This window comes from Cupressus sempervirens, chromosome 11 (assembly GCF_028749045.1).
Source record: "Cupressus sempervirens isolate cs-2001-9-10 chromosome 11, ASM2874904v1, whole genome shotgun sequence".
NCBI lineage: Eukaryota > Viridiplantae > Streptophyta > Pinopsida > Cupressales > Cupressaceae > Cupressus > Cupressus sempervirens.
This window is the reverse complement of record NC_143128.1, coordinates 145,291,991-145,316,401: the sequence shown is the minus strand read 5'-3', so window position 1 is coordinate 145,316,401 and position 24,411 is coordinate 145,291,991.

Here is a 24,411-nt window from a genome sequence, read left to right as displayed (position 1 = left end):
GGATTTATTCTTGATGATGTCATGTTGTGACATGTTTGACTCAACCATTTTTGGAGTCTTTGATCAGTATGATTGAGATATATTTTAGTTATTGAGAATCATTGGATACTTTGATTATCAGTAATACTTCAGTTGCCAATAGAGAGTTGTTGTGTTCATGATTTTCTATGGATGTTTCCTCATGGATATTTGATGCTTTTATGCATATTTGATGATTTTATTATGGATTATCTTTTGTGATTTTGATATTTATGATTCCATGAGCATTAGGGTAGGATATCTGCATGTAGTGATGGGAAGTGGCTTGCAATGGGGGCTAGGGCCCTAAGAGGCTGCCAAGGTAACTCATTGTAAGTTGAATTAATAAGTGATAATATTCACACCTAATACTAACTAAATGAACCTAAAAAGATAAGTTTTTTGTTCTCGCTCATGCCTTGAGTGCTTGTACAGGCTAGGATGGGATTAGTGAGAACGCATGGTTGTGACCTTGCATTCTGCAGTATGCCTCGTCAGTATGAGAGGATACTAGTGGCCACATGAGATCAGTATGGACCCGTGGAGTTTAGCTAACTGCTAGGGTAACTTGTACGTGATAATTGCGATGACACTTTCCTGCTTGCATAGTAGGTTCATACATGTCATTGTGTGCCTCTAGGATTAGATGTTGGATTTTGTGTTTGGAACCTTTGAGTTAGTATACTTTTAGGATTCCTGGACTTATAGAGATTTGTGTTATGTGTTTTGTTAGCCCATTTGGGACTTGAGATTATCTCCTTAGCATAGTGGGAGTGGACCACTTAGGTACCACGTGGTCGGGTGGTAGTGTATTTTCCACTCTTATCATTTGAGATTCATTGAGACATCATGGCTGATCCATCCTTCATGATGGTGGATATGTATTCTTTTCATTAATGATTAGCATATGTTAGATGATGTTATCTTATGCTTTTATTGTGCATGTTAGATTACTTGCTACATATGATGTTGTATATATGTTAGGAGTGACATTCCTATTATGTTAATACCGATGATCTCTTTGGTAATTCGAAATGTCATGCACAGAGGGATGGCTAGGATCCACGATGGTCTAATGATGCTATTAACGGTTGGGAGGAACCATGCATTTAGTTATTACGTTTGATCTTTGTGATGGATTTTTTTGTTTTCTATGATGATGTATCATGTATATCATGTGATTATCTTTGCTTTGATGTATCATGGATTAGAATAGGATGATGTGCCTTATTTAATGTATGTATATTCTTTTGAGCTTGTCATACCTTGTGACATGTACAGTGGATGATTGAGTATTTGAAATGTAATGTATAAACATTGGACTTATCATTATTATTTCATGTGGATGTTGTACTAGATGGATTCATGTATGTTAAATGTTTCTAGATGTAATCCAATGTTAAGGGATCTTAAAGAATGTAATCTGATTATATATGTTATGTTTACTTTTAGATGGACATTGCTATTGCTTTCATTATTGTGCATAAGATATATGTGGTATTTACTTTCATGAAAAAAAAAAAATTACTAAACTTAGTAAAAATTTTAGGTTAATTCTTTGGATCCCTTGGCAGGGCATTACATTTGGTATCAGAGCCCGAATTTCTATATTGGGAGCTCTAGGTATTTTGGAACAACTAGAACTTTGAACTATTAAGTGTATTTTTTTGAACTTGAACTAGGTGAACTGAAGCAAAACCTGAACTATTACTTGAATATTTTTCATACTTCAACACTTAGTTTCAAAACTAGAAATTTTAACTTAAACCTAAACATAGAACTGAACTTAGTACCTTGTACTGTTGTAGGATGGTATGTGGGACTAGGTCTTCTATTAGAGGCCGTGGTAGAGGTCGTGGTCATGGTAGAGCTGTTAGTGTCCATGTGTCTGTCCATGAGGGATTGGCTCACATAGAGAGCACGGAAGAGCACTCTAGTCTGAAGAGGTTGGTTTGAGATAGATGATGCAAACTATTCTAGAATGTCTACCTCCTGTTCAAGAATAGCCTAAAGTGCATCAGGTAGAACAAGAGCATAGACCTAAATTTAGAAGTCCTCAGAAGGATTTTCAGAGGTCCATTGTGTCCACTCAGATGAAGGATCTTTCAAGATCCAAGGTTAAGCCTTTCAATGGGCAAGGTTCTGGTTATGTGGCCAAGTAGTGGCTTATTTCCCTTGATAGGATGTTTTCCATGCAAGAGTTTGATAGCAATGTTAAGGCAAGATTTGTGATCACTAATTTAGAGAATTTTGGGGCCACTTGGTGGACAATTGAGGAGAAGAAGTTGGGAATTGATATGAGCAGTGTAACATGGGAGCTATTCCTAGAAAGTTTCTGTGAACGATTCCTACCAGAGGAATGGAAACAACAAAGGGCTGATGAATTTCATAATATTAGACAGTATACCTTGTCAGTGATTGAGTATGAGCATAAGTTTTATGAGCTCATGTCTTTTTTAGGGTTCAGTGAAAATTCAGCTCAGTTGACACAACATTTTATTAGGGGTTTGGATAACCGTATAGTCGGGGGTGTCAAGGTATTTGAGCCAAAAACCCTCAAGGATGTGGTAAATCGAGCTATCCTTGTTGAGAAAAGTGTCAACCTTGGTCAAGGTGGTTTTGTAGGAGCACCAGTAGCATCAGGATCTAAAAGCAACTACAATTTGGGTGGTAACAAGAAGTTTTCTTTCTCTAAGGGGAAATAGTATCAGCAGCAATCTTAGCAGACACAGCAACAGAAGGGCTCAAATTCTCAGGCTCAAGTTGGTGGCATAGGTTCTAACACCAAGAAAAACCACAATGCTCAATGCAATAAACAAAATTAGTCCAATCAGCCAGCTCAGAGTAGCCAATCTTTGTTAGCAGGAATAGTCTTCAGCAATCAAATGTACCACCTATGGGAAGAGGATCTGGCAGAAATACAGAATGTTTTTCATGTGGTCAGATTAGACATTATGCAGCTCAGTGTCCATAGTGAGCACCTCCATTTTTAAGACCTAGACCTATAGTTTCAGAGCCTACAGTTGGTGATGCAGGTAGAGCTCATAGGGTTTTTGCAGCAGTTGATCAGCATCAGGCAGATCATTAGGGAACAGTGGTTGAGACCACAGGTGCTATTAGAGGTATATCTCTTTTAGTATTTTTTGATTCAGGAGCTACAAATTTATTTATTTCACTATCTATAGTTTCTAAGTGTAAGTTGGATGCGGTGAAGCAAGATCATGGTTGGCAAGTGGAACTAGCCTCGGGTTTTAAGGTCTCCACAGACTCTGTAGTTCATAAGTGTGGGCTTAGCTTAGGAATTTTTGATACTATTGTGGATCTTCGAGTCATACCCCTTAGTTCCTATGATGTGGTGTTAGGCATGGACTAGCTTAGATTTCATAGAGCCAGTATAGATTGCAGGAAGAAGATTATTTTGTGCCAAGATGACCAAGGGAATGATGTGCAGATAGTTGGGATACCAAGGCCTATATCTCTGCAGATGATTTTTGCTATGCAATTGAAGCAAAGTTTCTGTAAGGGATGTCAGATATTTGTTGTTATGGTAAATGATCTTGATGAGGAAGATCCCATGAGGAAGACTTTAGATCACCCAATTTTGCAGGAGTACGCAGATGTTTTTCCAAGTGAGGTTCCAGGCATGCCTCTGAAGAGGGACATTGACTTTAGTATTGATCTGATTTCTAGAGCAGAACATATCTCTAAAGCTCCTTATTGCATGACTACACAGTAATTGGGTGAGCTATGTCTTCAGCTAGAGGAACTTTTGGCCAAAGGGAGCATTCGACCTAGTATATCACCATGGGGAGCTCCAGTGCTCTTTGTGAAGAAGAAAGATGGTTCTTTGTACCTTTGTATTGACTATAGATAGTTGAATAAGGTGACTATTAAGAATAGGTATCCTTTACCTAGGATTGATGAATTATTTGATTAGATCAAGGGAGCCACAGTATTCTCCAAGATTGACCTTAAGTCAGGATACCACCAACTTCGTATTAAGGAAGTAGATATTCACAAGACCACTTTTTGAACTCGCTATGGGCATTATGAGTTCACAATGGTACCTTTTGGGTTGACTAATGCTCCATCGGTATTCATGAGTTTGATGAATGGTGTGTTTCAATCTTATCTGGATAGGTTTGTACTCGTGTTTCTTGATGACACATTGATATATTCTAAGACTCAAAAAGAGCATGAGGAACACCTATGGTTGGTATTGCAGTGTTTGAGAGACAATCAACTTTATGCCAATGCAGCTAAGTGTGAATTCTTCAAATCGGAGATTCAGTATTTAGGGCATGTTATTTTAGGTGATGGTATTTCAATGGATCCTGCAAAGATTCAGGCAATAATAGATTGGCCTACATTGACTAATGTGTCAAAGATTCATAGTTTCATGGGTTTAGCCGGTTATTATCATAGACTTGTCTAGAACTTCTCTAGGATAGCACATCCTATCACTTCTCTTTAGAGGAAAGAAAAGAAGTTCATGTGGATAGAGAAATGTGAAGAAGCTTTCTAGAAGCTCAAGGAGCTTTTGACCAGTACACCAATTTTAGCTGTACCTGATCTGCAATGTGATTTCATGGTGTGTACAGATGCTTCTCTTGAAGGGATTGGGGCAGTGTTGATGCAAAATGGACGAGTGATTGTGTATGAATCATGCAAGCTCAAGGATCATGAGTTAAATTATCCTACACATGATCTTGAGTTAGCACCAGTAGTTCATGCTTTGACTAGATGGAGACATTTCTTGTTGGGGCACAAATTCGAGCTACATAGTGATCATCGTAGTCTTTAGTACATTTTTACTCAGCCTAATTTGAATGCTCACCAGAGGCGATGGATGTAGTTTTTATGCAAGTATGATTTTGAGGTTAAGTACATTCAGGGTAAGGAGAATGTGGTGACAGATGCTTTGAGTCACAGGAGACATGTGGTATCATCAATGATTCTTAGTGTGGATTTGAGGAGTCAGATTCTTCAAGCACTTCCTATGGATTCTTGGTATCAAGAAGTGTGCCAAGAGATAGATTCAGGAAGATCTTTGGAAGGTAGGTTTGTAGGTTATGTTTGAGAATCAGATGGTCTTTTAAGACATCTGGGGAGGATTTATGTGCCATTTCTGGATGAGCTTCACACCTTGATACTGGCAAAAGCCCATCGTACACCTTACTCAGCACATCCAGGTGTCAAGAAGATGCATGCTGATTTGAGATGTTTTTTCTTTTGGTCTGGGATGAAGCAAGATATTACTAATTTTGTGGCTAGGTGCCTTGAGTGTTAGAGAGTTAAGGCAGAAGATAAGCACCTGGCTAGACTTTTTGATGGGGAGGATCTTGAACAAGGTTCTAGCCTCAACTACTAGAACTCACTTTAGGCTTTCTCCTAGCCTCTTAGGGTATTTATCCTATACCCTACTCCAAGGGAATCTTATCTCTATTCCCTTATTACACTAATCCTCACCAATCAACTCAAAACTCTATTTCACCATGGGGTCTCCCTCGTGCTCTCATTGCACCGTTCTTGACAACTGGCTTCCAGGAGTGCATTCTTAGCTATATTGAATTCCAAGGCTTGTATTAGGTCTCATTCAATAGTTTTTAGGATCACTAAGTGAATTGGAGTATTGGGTTTCCAATCGATTTGAAGATTGCATAGTTAAGAGGGCTACCAAGACTAATAACAAAATTAGGCCTCCAAAACTGATTTTTGGCTTATATCTCCTCAAACCCTTAAGAAGTACTCAAAAAAATTTATTATTTGGATACCCTTTTGGCTCCCCTTGAAGATTTTTCAGGTCTACAACACCCAGGTCATCCGTACAAAGGATTTCCAAAAATATGTCTATTTACAAGGGTTTCTTGTTTGTATGAACAGGAATATAGAGAGTTCTTCCTTCCACCACTCAAATGGACTCTAAATGACTGAACTCCTGGAATTAACTTCCTTCACTCACCACTCTTTCCTTCCATGAATTTGTATTGCACCCAACACCCCATTCTATGCCCCTTTCAAACACTTATTTGCTGATTTCATTGCCTAGCCGGGTATGCAAACTCGCCTAGGGCCTCTTGGAAAAAACAACAAACCTCTGCAAAACAAGACAAAAATACATATTTACATTTTTTATACAGTCTAGTACTTGATTCCAAAAGGCCATCATGGTTCCACCATTGGAATTCAAGTTATAGATATTTCTTTGCTGATTGCTGTGTACAGACCAGCGAACTGGCAACTTTAAAAAGATTTTTCAAACTAGTAATGAAACTGATCAAAAAAAATCCTAATCTTTACCAAAGAATCTACATTCCATACACTATAAAATCACATAAAAACAGCAACCCTATCAATCCATTAAAGGTGTGGATGAAGGGTGAAATCAAAAAACTGTCATCAAAATGCTCAGTTTGCTCTTCATTCCAATGCCAAAATTCGTACAAAAGCATATGCCAACCCTCAAACTAACTTGGATTGGTCTTAAATACCTCTTACCCATGTGAATCAAGAGATCCCATAGGTTTCCAACTGATTCTTGAAGCCCTTATAAAGTTTTAGCACTTTTTGTCAATGTTGTCAAGCAACTTTGCAAAGTTGCAAAGTTGCCAAGTGCAACTTTTGCACTATTGTGCATTTAATGGCTCCATGACCTCAAACATGGTTAAATGAACCTATTTCCATGTAATTACAACTTTTAACATATTTTCCATGTTTCCCATCCTCCTGGGGTCTTGGTCAGTGTTTGACCATTCTAGGCTCTAAAAAGCAATTTAAGCAATTTTGCCAACATAGAAGCAACTTGGAAACTCAAACACAACAAAAACCTATTTACAAACACAACTCACACACTTGGAGCTTTATCCCATAGCCCTTATTCATGTGGTCTAGCCAAGACCACTACAAGCCAAAAATGATTTAGGAAACTTGGCATATTTCCTAGGTGCTCCTGCACCATTCTCCCCCTATGACAAAAAAAAACTTAAGGTGGGTCAGTATTCAAGAGATCTTGACTGATACCTCTCTTTTTGAATTCATGTTCAGCTACCCATGTCGCTTCAGATTCAGGCTGGTTCTTCCATTTTACTAAATGCTCCATATAAATTCCATGCCTAGTCTTCTTCTTTACTCTTGAATCTAGAACTTTTTCAGCTTGAGGCTTGGTTTGGAGAGGAATACTAATTTCTGGAATATTCTTATCTACCTCTATGATGTGTTCCTCTTCCATGACATTAGGACCCTTGTATTTAACCAAATCTTGAATGTTGAAGATGGGAGAGATGGCTAGATTGTTTGGCAACTCAATCTTGTAGGCATTTGGGCCATACTTAGCTAGAACCTTACAAGGCCCTATCCTCCTCATTTGAAGCTTGCTTGGAACACCTTTTTGAAGTCTAGCCTTGTTCAAGTGTACCATCACCAAATCTCCTACTTCAAATTGTAAATCTCTCCTCCTTTCATCTACTTTAGTCTTTAACCTTTGAGTAGCCTCTATCAAGGACTTCTTGACCTGCTCATGTACCTCTCTCATGGACTGGGCAAAATTATCTGCATGTCCACTAATCTCTTCTTGATTCTTTAATTCTCGTAGCTCACAAACTCCTCTTGGGTGATAACCATAAACAACTTGAAAAGGGCTCTTACCGGTAGTTCTATTTATGCTATCATTGTAGGCAAACTCAGCTTGTGGTAGGACTTGATCCCACACTTGGCCATACTCCTTTGTTAAACACCTTAGAAGGTTTCCAAGCACCCTATTAATTACCTCAGTTTGACCATCAGTTTGGGGATGGTAAGCTGAACTATGTGCCAAGTTAGTACCTAGCCTTCTCCACAAGGTCTTCCAAAAGTGCCCCATGAATTTAACATCTCTATCTGAAACTATACTGATTGGTAAGCCATGAATCCTTACAACTTCTTTGAAAAATAAGTGAGCAATATAGCTAGCATCATGAGTAGTCTTACAAGGAGTAAAGTGACTCATTTTGCTAAATCTGTCCACAACTACAAACACACTATCCAAACTTGATGTTGTTCTTGGTAAGCCCACTATGAAGTCCATGCTGATGCATTCCCATGGCCTATTTGGAATGGGTAAGGGCTGGTGCAATCCTGCATTTGTAGAAGTTCCCTTGGCCTTTTGACAAATCATGCATTGTTCAACATACTTCCGGATATCTCTTTGCATCCTAGGCCAATAGTAGAATCTTTCCACCAACTCCAATATTTTGTTCAAACCAAAGTGTCCACTAAGGCTTCCATTATGCTTCTCTTGGATCAGATTTTCTCTCATTGATCCTCTAGGCACACATAATTGATTTCCCCTAAACAACAACCCATTTTGCAAAGTGTAATCAGAAAACTTGCTATGAAAATGATTGTTAAACTCTACACATACCTTGTAGGCCTCTGAGAAGTCTTCATCATCAGCATATAGGTCTTTGAAACCTTCAACTCGAATACTCTCTAACTGTATTTCTTGGATAGTAAGCAGCCTTCTACTTAATGCATCAGCTACTTTATTTATCTGCCCTTTCTTGTGCTTGATGGTGAATGTGTAGGATTGTAGGAACTCCATCCATTTGATGTGTCTTAGGCTCAACTTCTCTTGAGTGTTGATGTAACTCAATGCTTGGTTATCAGTGTATACAACAAACTCTTTAGGTAAAAGATAGTGCCTCCACTTCCTAAGTGCTTGCACCAATGCATACAATTCTAAGTCATAGGATGAGTACCTAGATTTGGATTCATTTAGCCTTTCACTAAAGAATACTACTGGCCTTCCTTCTTGGCTTAATACAGCCCCAACAACAATATTACTTGCATCACATTCTACAATAAACAACTTGTCAAAACTAGGTAAAACCAAAATGGGTTTAGTAGCTACCTCTTTCTTCAACCTTTCAAACCCTTCATTGGCTTCTTTGGTCCACAAGAACTTAGTTTTTAGTCCTCCCTTGATGGTGTCTAATACTGGTGCACATATCTCACTAAAACCCCTTATAAACTTCCTGTAGAATTGTGCCAAACCATGGAAAATTCTTACTGCAGCCCCTGTTTTAGGTGTAGGCCAGTTTAGAATGGTTTCTATTTTACTTTCATCCATCTTCAAGTTACCTTGTGAAACTACAAAACCAAGGTAAACCAAATCTTGTTTCAAGAACTCACTTTTCTCAAGATTAATGGTCAATTTTTCTTCTTGTAACTTCTTTAAAACAATTGCCAAATTCTTCATGTGTTCTTCTTTAGTCTTGCTGAAAATGAGAATATCATCAAGATAAACCACTACAAAAATGCCTATGTAGTCCTTCAACACTTCATTCATTAGCCTCATGAATGTACTAGGTGCATTAGAGAGGCCAAATGGCATTACTAGCCATTCATAAAGTCCTTCCGTAGTTTTGAAGGTTGTTTTCCATTCATCACCCTCCTTCATTCTGATTTGATGGTAGCCACTCTTGAGATCTATCTTGGAGAAATACTTAGCACCCCCCAAACAATTCATTAGATCTTCTATTCTAGGAATAGGAAACCTATATCTAATTGTTATCCTATTTATGGCTCTAGAATAAGTGCACATTCTCCACTTACCTCCTTTCTTTGGTGCCAAAAAAACCGGTACAGCACATGGGCTAATACTCTTCCGAATGAGACCTTGGTCAAGTAGCTCTTGTACTTGTCTTGCAATTTCTTTATTCAGATCTGGAGTCATCTTGTAAGTAGCTTTGTTGGGCAATGAGGATCTAGGAACAAAGTCTATTTGATGACTAATAGATCTTTGTGGAGGGAGTGTGGCAAGTTCTCCATCACTTATGATCTCTTTGAACTGATCCAATAGTTCTTTTACCTCTCTTGGCAATGGTGTTTGTTTGACAGCATCTTTCTCCTTTGGTTTCACAACTATGGCAAACCCAACTTCATTGTTCTCCTTGAAATCATGTAAGAATTATTTTCCACTCATGAGTAGAACATGCTGATCTGTTGCTGCATCTATGCCTTCCTCAACAAGTGATTGGATTTTGTATGTCACTCCTCCTTTCTTGAATGTATACAAGTTCTTCTTCCCATGATAGACAGCATCCCTATCATATTGCCATGGTCTACCCAAGAGTAGATGACAAGCATCCATGGGCAACACATCACAAAGAATTTTGTCTTGATATCCTCCAATTGAAAAATCCACCCAAACTTGTTCATTTACCAACACATTCTACCCTTTATTCAGCCATGTGACTCTATATGGATGATCATGAGGAATCTTTGTTAGCTTGAGCTTTTGGACAGCCTCTTCAGAGATGATATTATCAGTTGATCCTGAGTCAACAATAACTTTGCAAACCTTACCAAGTATCTTGCATTTTATTCTAAAAAGTGCCCTTCTTTGTTTAGGCTCTTCTTTGCTAGGCTCCTTGATCAAAACTCTTCTAAACATCAAATTTTCTCCCTTCTCAGAATCAAGATTCACTTCTGAAGTTATATTGTTGCTGCATTCTTCTTGAACATATGTTATCTTCTTATCCCCTTGGGAAGATGATGCCTTCTCAGGACATCTATAGGCTGGATGACCAAGTTGTCCACAATGGTAACATTTCATGTTTGCAAAATGTGAACCCCTGCTGAAATTGTTTGATCTGCCTCTAGCTCCACCACCAAATCCTCTTCCTCTAGTGAAATTACCTCTTCCACTTGTTTCCCCACTTTGCTCAATCAACTTGGAGTCTCCTGTGGCCTTGGGTTCATTGCTTCTTCCCCCATAACCACCTCTATGTCCTCTAGAGTCTCTCCCTCTTCCTCTACCCCTAGAGTTAGAGTCTTGTTTCCTTCTATTCTTATCTTCCACTTTGAGTGCCAATTGAAAACACTTATGAATAGTAGTAGGAGTCCAAAGGCTGATCTCCTCTTGAATACTCCATTTCAAACCACCTAAATATCTAGCCACCTTGATGCTCTCCTCCTCTTGGACCTTGGATCTCAAGAAAAGTTTTTGAAACTCTTCAGTATAGGGGGCCACATCCAAATCTTTTTGGTTCAAGCTTTGTCTCTTCTTGTGTAGCTGGATTTCATAGACTTCAGGCAAATAGTTATCTTTGATTTTTGCCACCATAGCTTTCCAATTAGAGATAGGTTTCTTGCCTTCTCTTTCCCTCTCTTCTTGAATGAACTTCCACCATGTTAGGGCTGGTCCCCTTAATCTTGCTTTGGAAACCTTCACCTTTTGTGCCTCTGATATGCCTTCACATTCAAAATGGTTCTCCATCCCTTCAATCCATTCCATGACCAACTCTGAATTCATCTTACCAGTAAATAGGGGTATCCCCTCAAGAGATTTTCCACCCAATGCCTTGATGGCTTTAAGGAAAGGTTCCTCTTGTAATGGAGGATCAGGTTCAGGTACATAGTCCTCTTCATTCTCTTCCTTTCCCTTTTCTTCATTAATTTCCAACTTCTCTTTCATTTTTCCAGCTGTCTCTACCACTTCATCAAGCTTATCTTTCATAGCTTCTAAGGCTTCCTCAAGGAGCCTATTTTTCTCCCTTTGTTCTGTCACTTCCTTTGCCAACTCAGCATTTGTTACCATGGTGGTTTCTCCCACTGACTCACTTCCAAAATAAGACATACACAATGTCTTGTCCCAAACCTTTCAAGGCTCTGATACCAATTTGATGGGGAGGATCTTGAACAAGGTTCTAGCCTCAACTACTAGAACTCACTTTAGGCTTTCTCCTAGCCTATTAGGGTATTTATCCTATACCCTACTCCAAGGGAATCTTCTCTCTATTCCCTTATTACACTAATCCTCACCAATCAACTCAAAACTCTATTTCACCATGGGGTCTCCCTAGTGCTCTCATTGCACCGTTCTTGACAACTGGCTTCCAGGAGTGCATTCTTGGCTATATTGAATTCCAAGGCTTGTATTAGGTCTCATTCAATAGTTTTTAGGATCACTAAGTGAATTGGAGTATTGGGTTTTCAATCGATTTGAAGATTGCATAGTTAAGAGGGCTACCAAGACTAATAACAAAATTAGGCCTCCAAAACTGATTTTTGGCTTATATCTCCTCAAACCCTTAAGAAGTACTCAAAAAAATTTATTATTTGGATACCCTTTTGGCTCCCCTTGAAGATTTTTTCAGGTCTGCAACACCCAAGTCATCCGTACAAGGGATTTTCAAAAATATGTCTATTTACAAGGGTTTCTTGTTTGTATGAACAGGAATATAGAGAGTTCTTCCTTCCACCACTCAAATGGACTCTAAATGATTGAACTCCTGGAATTAACTTCCTTCAATCACCACTCTTTCCTTCCATGAATTTGTATTGCACCCAACACCCCATTCTATGCCCCTTTCAAACACTTATTTGCTGATTTCATTGCCTAGCCGGGTATGCAAACTCGCCTAGGGCCTCTTGGAAAAAACAACAAACCTCTGCAAAACAAGACAAAAATACATATTTACATTGTTTATATAGTCTAGTACTTGATTCCAAAAGGCCATCATGGTTCCACCATTGGAATTCAAGTTATAGAGATTTCTTTGCTGATTGCTGTGTACAGACCAGCGAACTGGCAACTTTAAAAAGATTTTTCAAACTAGTAATGAAACTGATAAAAAAAACTCCTAATCTTTACCAAAGCATCTACATTTCATACACTATAAAATCACATGAAAATAGAAACCCTATCAATCCATTAAAGGTGTGGATGAAGGGTGAAATCAGAAAACTGTCATCAAAATGCTCAGTTTGCTCTTCATTCCAATGCCAAAATTCGTACAAAAGCATATGCCAACCCTCAAACTAACTTGGATTGGTCTTAAATACCTCTTACCCATGTGAATAAACAGATCCCATAGGTTTCCAACTGATTCTTGAAGCCCTTATAAAGTTTTAGCACTTTTTGTCAATGTTGTCAAGCAACTTTGCAAAGTTGCAAAGTTGCCAAGTGCAACTTTTGCACTATTGTGCATTTAATGGCTCCATGACCTCAAACATGGTTAAATGAACCTATTTCCATGTAATTAAAACTTTTAACATATTTTTCATGTTTCCCATCCTCCTGGGGTCTTGGCCAGTGTTTGACCATTCTAGGCTCTAACAAGCAATTTAAGCAATTTTGCCAACATAGAAGCAACTTGGAAACTCAAACACAACAAAAACCTATTTACAAACACAACTCACACACTTGGGGCTTTATCCCATAGCCCTTATTCATGTGGTCTAGCCAAGACCACTACAAGCCAAAAATGATTTAGGAAACTTGGCATATTTCCTAGGTGCTCCTGCACCACTTTTGCAGCCAAATCTTATTCCTTCTTGGAAGTGGGATATCATCTCCATGGATTTCATTGTAGGATTACCTATGATAGTTCGACGTCATGATGCTATCATGGTCACCATTGATCAGTTGACTAAGGTGGCATATTTTTCACTGATTAGGTCTTCCTACACAATAGCTTCTATAGCTAATGTCTTCATGTGTGATATTGTGAGATTATATGGTATTCCTAGAAAGATCATTTCTGACAGGGATCCTGTATTCACATTTGCATTTTGGACATCGTTGCAGCATGAGCTTGGAGCACAATTAAACTTCAGTTCGACATATCATCTAGAGACTGATGGTCAGATAGAGAGGGTGAATCAGGTTTTGGAGGACATGTTATGGATGTATGTGATGGATAGGTAAACGCATTGGGAGAATTATCTCTACCTGGTGGAGTTTTCTTACAACAATGGGTATCATAGTTCTATTGGAATGGCACCATTTTAGGCATTATATGGACGTCCTTGTCATACACCATTGAGTTGGGACAGCCTTGAGGATTCCATTCTATTAGGTCCTGAGATGTTCTATGATATGGAGCAACAGGTAGTGTGTATCTGTGAGCACTTGATTACGGCACAAGATAGATAGAAGAAGTATGCTTATGCTCATAGGATTGATAAGAAATTTTCTATGGGTGATAAGGTTTTCTTGAGAGTGTGATTGCGAAAGATTCTGATCCGATATGGAAAGGGATCTAAGCTATCACTTCGCTTTGTGGGACCACTCGAGATTCTAGAGAGGATTGGCCCATTCGCTTACTACCTTGCTCTACCACCCAGCCTAGCTTGCATTCATGATGTTTTCCATGTTTCAGTCCTTCGGCAGTATATACTTGATATTGTACATGTTCTTGATTGGAATGCATTGTAGGTAGAGGACGGGTAGTTGGATTTAGAGCCGGTTCGTATTCTGGAGCAGCGGGAGTTGACCCTTAGGGGTCGAACCATCGAGCAGGTAAGGGTCCAATGGGACCCTACTAATGATTCTTCGGCTACTTGAGAGGATGCAGCTAGATTGAGGGAGTTATATCCCTACTTATTTGTAGGCTTCCAGGAGTAAGCCTAAACCAAGGGGGGGTGGATGTAGTGCCTACCCTCGTTCACATTTTTTTTGGACATATTGTTGTTGTTATTATCAGACTATGATGGACTAGTTTTATGTTGATGGATTAGTGGTATTGTTTCGAGACTATCAGACATTATGTTATGGATTTAGAGGTTATGTGATGAGATCATTTAGACTTTACATTTCATGCATGCATGATGATCATTATATTGTGTTCAATTACTGATGATTAGTTGGATGGTTTATTATCTCATGTATTTTATTATGGATACTTACCCCATACTTGCATGTGTATGGTGTGCGTGTTTTCTTTTTGTATGGAATTTTTGATGTGGTTAAGGAAGGGAGTCATAGTCACCTGCTTAGTCGGGATCTATACGATGCACCACTGAACGCCATTATCTGTTTAGCTTAGCATTATATATTGTATGTACATGCATGGTTTTTTTACAGGTTGCAGGTACCGAGTATCGACTTCCCTGAATTGCCAGGATGAGCATACCATATTATACTGTCTCAATGATAAGAGAAGGGAGATGAATTATCAAGTCCAAATCCCAAACCTTTAAGCCAATTGTCCTAGTGAGGTAGGACAAGTATCTGGATAGTTTACCCACCGAATGTGTCAGATGACATAATTCATGATTTTTAACCCTTTAGACTGAGTTTGTGTGATTTTCTCTATGATGGGTTTTCATATTTATCTTGGAAGTCTATGGTGAATTTTCTATTAATTAAGTCTTAACAAATAGATTTAATTAATAAATTAATTATTTGAGAGAATTAATATAAAATATCATGTTATTTGATATTTTGATTACAATTAATTAAATGAGAATTAAATAAAAGAAAATTAGAAATTAAAATTAATAATAATAATAAAATAATAATAATAAGTAATAAATAAATAATAATAATAAAAGTTATAAAAATTAAAATGAAAGTTATAAATATTTAAATAGAAATTATATAAAAAGTGAATTGGAGTTATAAGCTTGCATGCAAGTTAACGCACTTTTCTATTTCTCGAGTGTCAACAACACGGGGGTTAGTGTATCAATTAAGCACATGGTGTCTACAACCCTATGGCTCATCTTGAAGGTTGGAAAAGACCCATGCTTAGTTAGTGACACCTTTTAGCTGTTTCTAGAAGCATTCTAGATGTTTCCTGAGAGCTCTTTATATTCAGGCATTCCTAAAAGCTTAGATATAACGTTGGGAATACAATTGAAGCATTGGAGGACTTGAGAACTCTGAAGAAGGGAGGAGCTTGCTCTGCAGATTTTCTGAGGAAGAGCGATTTAGCATCAGAATTGGGGTAGATTCTTATGATTTTACTTATGCTATTTCCGCATCATGCATTCCCTGTCTTCTTCGTGTCTTCCATATGTCTTTTGAGAAATTTCATATTTTATTGTGCATTCTCAATATGGGTAGATTAATTTATTTGAGAATTTTATATGCATAGATCTGAAAAGAACACGGGGCTAGGGTTGAGATTCATAGTCAAACCCATAAGATTAATTATTGGAAATTTTAGAGATCAAAGGTCTATGGAGGAATTCTGAAAAATTGAAGTTTGTATTGATATATTGTCAATTTTCTTATACATATATATATATATATATATATGCAATTATATATATGTATGTGTGTGTGTGTGTGTGTGTGTGTGTGCTCATATATTCTGATATTTTTAATTCTACATATATTTGTATATATATATACATACATATATATACATATGCATACCTTTATATATATATATATACATATATATGTATATATAATATATATTTGTTAAAAAAAATGAATAACATACTAGTGGGCGAAAATGTTTTAAACCAAATCGCATATGGGAATCGTGTAAGCGATTTAAAAAAAAATATAAACATTTTATACATTGAGTCAAGGGGGGATGAGACCCACGCCTCCACTGCGGTCGTAGTGTACCACTGTCACAGGTACTGCAATGGCAGTGGTACGCAGTACCACTGACGTCACAGGCCCTGCGACCACAAGGTCCTGCGTACCGACAAATGTGTTATATGAATATGTGTTTAATAAAAAAGGTTTGCCATATTCGATTTTAATTGTTATTAACGTTTTTGGCATTAATCGAATTTGTTAATTCAATTTTGTTAAATGGTAAAATAATTTATATATTCATATATGTATTTATATGTATATATTTTATTATAAATATATAAATATGATTATTTGTTTTATAATTGTAAAATTGATAATTGATTTGTATCAAAGGCTTATGGTTTAAATTAATTGTTTTATTAAGTAAACTAAATTTGATTGTTAGATTGGTGGGGGATGTTTGGATTAAAATTATAATTTAAGAATGGATTTGTATTCATTCAAAACGTATAAATGTTCCTCCAAATTCTTTCTCTAAACTTGGAAATGTAAACCGAGACTTTTGCATTTAAATTCAAATTGTAAATTTAGCAAAACCAAAACATGTGTTTGCATTGTGTATTCTTTATGCTATTGTTTTGGGTTTTGGGTTGACCAGTGTTGACCAGTTATAGGACGTCTACTAGAGGCTTGGGGGTTATGTGATGGTGATGTCATGATGATGTTTAATCTCAATCTTTATAAACCCAACCATGGTTATGTGATGGAATGCTCTATGTATTGGATGTGATTACTGATTGTTATAGTTGAGATTCTTATGTATGAGACACTTGACTTAACCATTATTTTTGGTCATCGATTAGTTATCCTTGGTTATTTTCTAGTCGCCATGTTGGGACTGTAATGAGGATTTATTCTTGATGATGTAATGTTGTGACATGTTTGACTCAACCATTTTTGGAGTCTTCAATCAGTATGATTGAGATATATTTTGGTTATTGAGAACCATTGGATACTTTGATTATCAATAATACTTTAGTTGCCAATAGAGAGTTGTTGTGTTCATGATTTTCTATGGATGTTTGCTCATGGAGTTTTGATGCTTTTATGCATATTTGATGATTTTGTTATGGATTATCTTTTGTGATTTTGAGATTTATGATTCCATGAGCATTAGGGTAGGATATCTGCATGTAGTGACATGAAGTGGCTTGCAATGGGGGCTGGGGTCCTAAGAGACTCCCAAGGTAACTCATTGTAAGTTGAATTAATAAGTGATAGCATTCACACCTAATACTAATTGAATGAACCTAAAAAGATAAGTGTTTTTTTCTCGCCCATGCCTTGAGTGCTTGTATAGGCTAGGATGGGAGTAGTGAGAATGCATGGTTGTGACCTTGCATTTCGTAGTATGCCTTGTCAGTATGAGAGGATACTAGTAGACGCATGAGATCAGTATGGACCCATGGAGTTTAGCTAACTGCCAGGATAACTTGTACGTGATAATTGTGATGACACTTTCCCACTAGCATAGTAGGTTCGTACATGTCATTGTGTGTCTTTGAGATTAGATGTCATATTTTGTGTTTGGAACCTTTGAGTTAGTATATTTTTAGGATTCCTAGACTTATAGAGATTTGTGCTATGTGTTTTGTTAGCCCATTTGGGACTTGAGATTATCTCCTTAGAACGGTGGGAGTGGACCACTTAGGTACCATGTGGTCAGGTGGTAGTGTATTTTCCACTCTTATCATTTGAGATTCATTGAGACATCGTGGCTGATGCATCCTTTATGATGGTGGATATGTATTCTTTTCATTGATGATTAGCATATGTTAAATGATGTTATCTTATGCTTTTATTGTGCATGTTAGATTACTTTCTACATATGATGTTGTATATATGTTAGGAGTGACATTCCTATTATGTTAATATCGATGATCTCTTTGGTGATTTGGAATGTTACGCACAGAGGGATGGCTAAGATCCATGATGGCCTAATGATGCTATTAATGGTTGGGAGGAACCGTGCACTTAGTTATTATGTTTGATCTTTATGATGGATGTATTTGTTTTCTATCATGATGTATCATGTATATCATGTGATTATCTTTACTTTGATGTATCATGGATTAGAATAGGATGATGTACCTTATTCTATGTATGTATATTCTTTTGAGCTTGTCATACCATGTGATATGTATAGTGGATGATTGAGTATTTGAAATGTAATGTATAAACATTGGACTTATCATTATTATTTCATGTGGATGTTGTACTAGATGGATTCATGTATGTTAAATGTTTCTAGATGTAATCCAACATTAAGGGATCTTAAAGAATGTAATCTAATTATAGATGGTATGTTTACTTTCAGATTGACATTGCTATTGCTTCCGTTATTGTGCATAAGATATATGTGGTATTTACTTTCATAAAAAAAAAATACTAAACTTAGTGAAAATTTTAGGTTAATTCTTTGGATCCCTTGGCGGGGCATTACAAAAGAATATACATATGTGAAATAAGGTACATCATCCTATTCTAATCTATGATACATCAAAGTAAAGATAACCATATGATACACATCATACATCATCATAGAAGATATATACATCCATGATAAAGATCAAAAATAATAAACTAAGTTCATGGTTCCTCCCAATCGTTAATAGCATCATTAGACCATCATGGATCCTAGCCATCCCTCTGTGCATGACACTCCAAATCATCGAAGAGATCATCGGTATTAACATAATAGGAATGTCACACCTATATATACTATATCATATGTAGAAAGTAATCTAACATGCAAATGTAAGAATATGATAACATCATCTAACATATGCTAATCATCAATGAAAGGATACATATCCACCATCATGAAGGATGCATCAGCCATGATGTCTCAATGGATCTCAAATGATAAGAGTGGAAAAACACTACCACCCGACCGTGTGGTACCTAAGTGGTCCACTCCCACCATGCTAAGGAGATAATCTCAAGTCTCAAACAAGCTATCAAAATTACATAGCATAAGAATACTCTCTAAGTCTCAGAATCCTAGAAGTATACTAACTCAAAAGTTTCGTCACATAAAATTGACATCTAATTCCCAGAGGCAGACAATGACATGTAGGAAACCTACTATTCAAGTGGGAAAGTGTCATCGCATACATCATGTAGAAGTTACCCTGGTAGTTAGCTAAACTCCACGAGTCCCTACTAATCGTCATGTGGCCACTAGTATCCTCTCATACTGACAAGGCATACTATGGAATGCAAGGTCACAACCATGCATTCTCTCTACTCCCATCCTAGCTTATACAAGCACTTGAGGCATGGGCAACAACAAAACAATTATCTTTTTAGGTTCATGTAGTTAGTATTAGGTGTGAATATTTTTACTTATTAAACAACTTACAATGAGTTACCCTGGCAGCCTCTTAGGGCCTCGGACTCCATTGCAAGCCACTTCTCGACACTACAAGAAGATAACCTACCCTAAGCTCATGGAATCATAAATCACCCTAGTCCTATACAAGCGATTGGAAAGAAAAATAAAAAAAAATCCATAATAAGAACATCAAATATCCACAATAATAGCATCAAATCTCCATGAGCATCTGAAAAAAATCATAGATAATCATGACCACAATAGTTCTCTATTGGCAACTGAAGGTATCCCCAATAATCATAATAATCATTGGTTCTTAAAAACCAAAATATATCTCAAATCATACTGATCGAAGACTCCAAAATGGTTGAGTCAAAACATGTCACAACATGACATCATAAATCAACATTTCAGTCCCATCATGGCGACTGGAAAGTAATCCAAGGATAACTAATTGATGACTCAAAAAAGGTTAAGTCAAGTATCTCAAATACATATAACTCAGCTTCACTCAAGAAGACTAATGAGCAATAACAATTAGTAAATACAAATATTTCATAGAGCATTCCATTACATAACCATGGTTGGGTTTATAAAGATCAAAAATAAGACATCATCACGACATCACAATCATAACCCCTAAGCCTCTAGTAGATGTCCTATAACTAGTCAACACTAGTCAACCCAAAACTCAAAACAAATAGCATAGAAAAAACACAATGCAAGCACATGTTTTGGTTTTACTGAAATTACATAATTGAATTAAGTGTGGAGGTTTCAGTTTTTGTTTGCAAGTATACTTCAAGTATATAAGATTTATAATTTGACCTACAAGTCAACCTGTTTGTTCCCTTGATAGCATTATGCTTCCATTATTTTAAAATAATAATCATAAGATAATTATATACTTGTATAAAACATTGCACTACCACCCATTGACTTTTAGATAAAATCACTCATGCTATTGAAAACATTAGAATAATACTTATCAACTTTCAAAAAATTAGTTTACAATTTCCTTTAAACATTTCAAGGACAATCATTTATTTAAAATGATCCTCACTAATTTTAAGTAAAATCAATCTCATTAATAATTCAATTATTTAATTCCACTAAACACTTATTAATATCTCTTTTCTTTTAATGCGCCCTCATTTAAAAATCCATTTTCTTAAATTGACTAATAATTAATTACACTTCTTCTAATATTAACTAATCTTAATTTAATTAAATTTAATTAGATTAATTAATAAATCATATAAAACTAATGCATAGTAATAAGATTCTATTCAAACCTACTATAGTGGCTGAACAGAAAGCTTAGGCGACAAGAAGTCTAGCAGTGACAGGAAGATAACATACAGAACTATAAATCCAGAATTGCATCATGACAGAAAGTCTAGCGGTGATAGGAAAATAGAGAGTGCAAATGAAATATGTGAAAATCATGAGTGCACCTGGATACTGATGCTAATTTTCTATGCCTCAGAAACTGCAAAGCAAGCTCCTTCCTTCTCCAACGTTGCCGGGTCCTCCAAAGCTCCAAAAATGCTCTCCCAAAATGCTCTCCCTAAGCCTCTAGGAGTGATTGAATATAAATAACTCTCAGGAAATACCTAGAATGTCTCTAGAAACAACTAGAAGGTGTAGATAACTAAGCACGAGCTTTTTCTGACCTTCTAGATGATTCACAAGGTTGTAGACACCATGTGCTTAATTGGTGCACTAACCCTCGTGTTGTTGACATATGAGAAATAAAAAGGTGCATTTACTCCTAGGCAAGCTTATAACTTTAATTTAATTTTTTTATAACTTTCATTTTAATTTTTATAACTTTTATTATTATTATTTATTTATTACTTTATTATTATTTTATAATTATTATTAATTTTGATTTCTAATTTTCTTTTATTTAGTTCTTTTTCTCAATTAATTCTCATTTAATTAATTATATTCAAAATATCAAAGATCATGATATTATATTAATTTTCTCCAAATAATTGATTTATTAATTAAATCTATTTATTAATACTTAATTAATAGGAAATTCACCATAGACCTCCAAGATAAAATATGAAAACCCATCATAGAACAATTCATACGAAATTAGTCTAAAGGGTTAAAAATCACGAAATATGTCATCCGACGCATTCAAAAGGTAAAATATCTAGATACTTGTCCTACCTCACTAGGAAAAATGGTTTAAGGGTTTGAGATTTGGACTTGAGAATTTATCTCCCTTCTCTTATCATTGAGATAGTGTAATAGGGTATACTCATCCTGGCAATTCAGGGAAGTCGATGCCCAGTACCTACAACCTACATAAAAAAAAACCATGCATGTACATACAATGTATATAATACTAAGCTAGACAGGCAATGGTAGGAAGTGGTGCATCATGTAGATCCCAACTAGCAGGTGACTATGACTCTCTTCCTTAACCATATCAAAAATGCCATAAAATAAGAACAAACATGCACACCATACACATGCAAGTATGGGGTAAGTATCCATAATAAAACACATGAGATAATAAACCATCTAACTAATCATCATCAATAACTGAAAGCAATGTAATGATCATCATGCATACAAGGAATGTAAATTCTAAATGATCTCATCATATATCAATTGAATCCATAACATAATGTCTAATAGTCTCAAAATAATACCACTAATTCATCAACATAAAACTAGTCTATCATAGTCCAATAATAATAGCAACAATGTGTCCAAAAAAATGTGAATGAAGGCAGGCACTACATTATGCATCTCTGAGTAAGAGTCTATCCATAATGGAATAATCTTAAATTAAATTATGTTTTGAAGGAACCAATATGGTATGTCTAGAGAAAGACATTTAGAAATGTATTGTTCTTAAGAATGATAGAATATTATGTAGATTTGTGGATCAGATCAAGTTCTCCTTGCATCAGTTATTAATAGAACATATCAATATTCTCCAATGCTTAGGATACTCTCCCAATGTAGTATCATCAACATTCATGCTAACAGTGCTAATAACATGATCATTGCTAAGGCATTCTAATAAGTGAATCAATTAAATCTCTTAATAGAGTAGTCTTAATAGGATATTGTAAATCCTTTAATAGGGTGCTTAATTTATTATAGGTTGAAGTCCTTTAACTAGGCACACTTCTAATAGGGTGTTGAAATCCTTTAATAGGTAAGATCTTTTAATAGGGTAGACCCTTCACAATGTAGATCATATTTCATGATTAAACATTGTAACCTTCATTGGATACAATTTACAACTACAATAGTGAAGATTTGTGGTTTTCAACCCCACCCTAGTTTTACCTTTTTATTGTAGGGTTTCTAGATAATCATATATTATGTCATACGTGTGAATGTTTATTTATTTACATGCTATGGATGTATATGCTTAATTTGATATTTTAGTTTATATAGACAATTAGGAGATGGATATGTGGTGAATGATTTTATGGTTGAAGTTTTGAAGTACTGATTCAACCCCTCTCAGAGTTTACATTTCCTATTGTATTTTCAATCATTTGTGTTAGAGAATTGGTTCTTTAGAAAGGAAAGCTTTGTAGCTTTGAGAAAATATCTTGGAGATGGAAGTCTACAAGTTGGGAAAGACTATTGAGAATTAAAAGATTGAAATCTAGCTTTCCCTACATCATCTAAAAGAAACAAGAGATGAGTTGAGGTGCTCATTGAAGAGAAGGAAAGAGATAGCTATTCAAAAGGATGACACACAATTCCAAGAGATTGACACTACTAGACTATTTATAGAAGGAAACTCAAGTGGATTTGATGTCATAGTTGTAGATTTTATGGAAAAAATTTGAACCCTAGTTGAAGAGGTCAAAGATCTAAAGATAGAGTAAGAATTACAATCCATATTACTCTATGAGGTAACTGGATAGAGGAAGAAAGATGTAGAAGATAAAGTCATGATTGTGTATATGAAAAAATGTTAGTATGCTAATAGAAACCAAATTTAAATAAAGCTTCTACAAACTAAACAAAATTCATAAACTTCAAGATAAACTAAGATGAGCTCTCAATTGAGAATATGAGCCATTAATGGGCTCTCTCAATGAGAAGCTCTCTTGTTGAGTAGCTTTGTCTAAATAGATAGGATGTATGCTCAAGCTTTATGCTTCAAAAAGGGCTTCAATGGATGATTGTGGATTTTTGGTGTGGATAGATGGCTTTAGTATGGATTTGGGTCTCAAAATAGAATTATAAATTTACTTCATGGATTGTGTTAAAATGGCTTGGGAGAGGATTCCTTAAATAGGCAAAGGGTTTGAGGGATCAAGGGCTAGGATGCAAGGATGGGAAAAAGCTCATGGAGGGCTTAGATTGCATGAGAGGAGAGCACATGGATTGTGCTTCCTTACAACCAATCAAGGAGTGACACATGTCACATGGTGAGAAGATGGAGGAAAGGGGAAGGATGAGTCAACAAAGGAGGCTCAAGGGATAAAATCTTCATAAAGACCCTCATAATGACTTGTAAGAGCAATAAAAAGTCTTGTAAGAGTCATTTATGACCTAGTGGACTTCATAAAGTTTTATGGTTGAGATATTTTGAGGGTGATGAGAGCAATTTCGACTTGGACTTGATTAGGAAGGTTTTAAGCTTGTTTAGGCTTGTGCAAATGATTAAAGGATGGATTAGGATGGTTTAGGATTAGCTTAGGGATAGGCAAGTGGATGGCATTTAATGAGGGTGGGT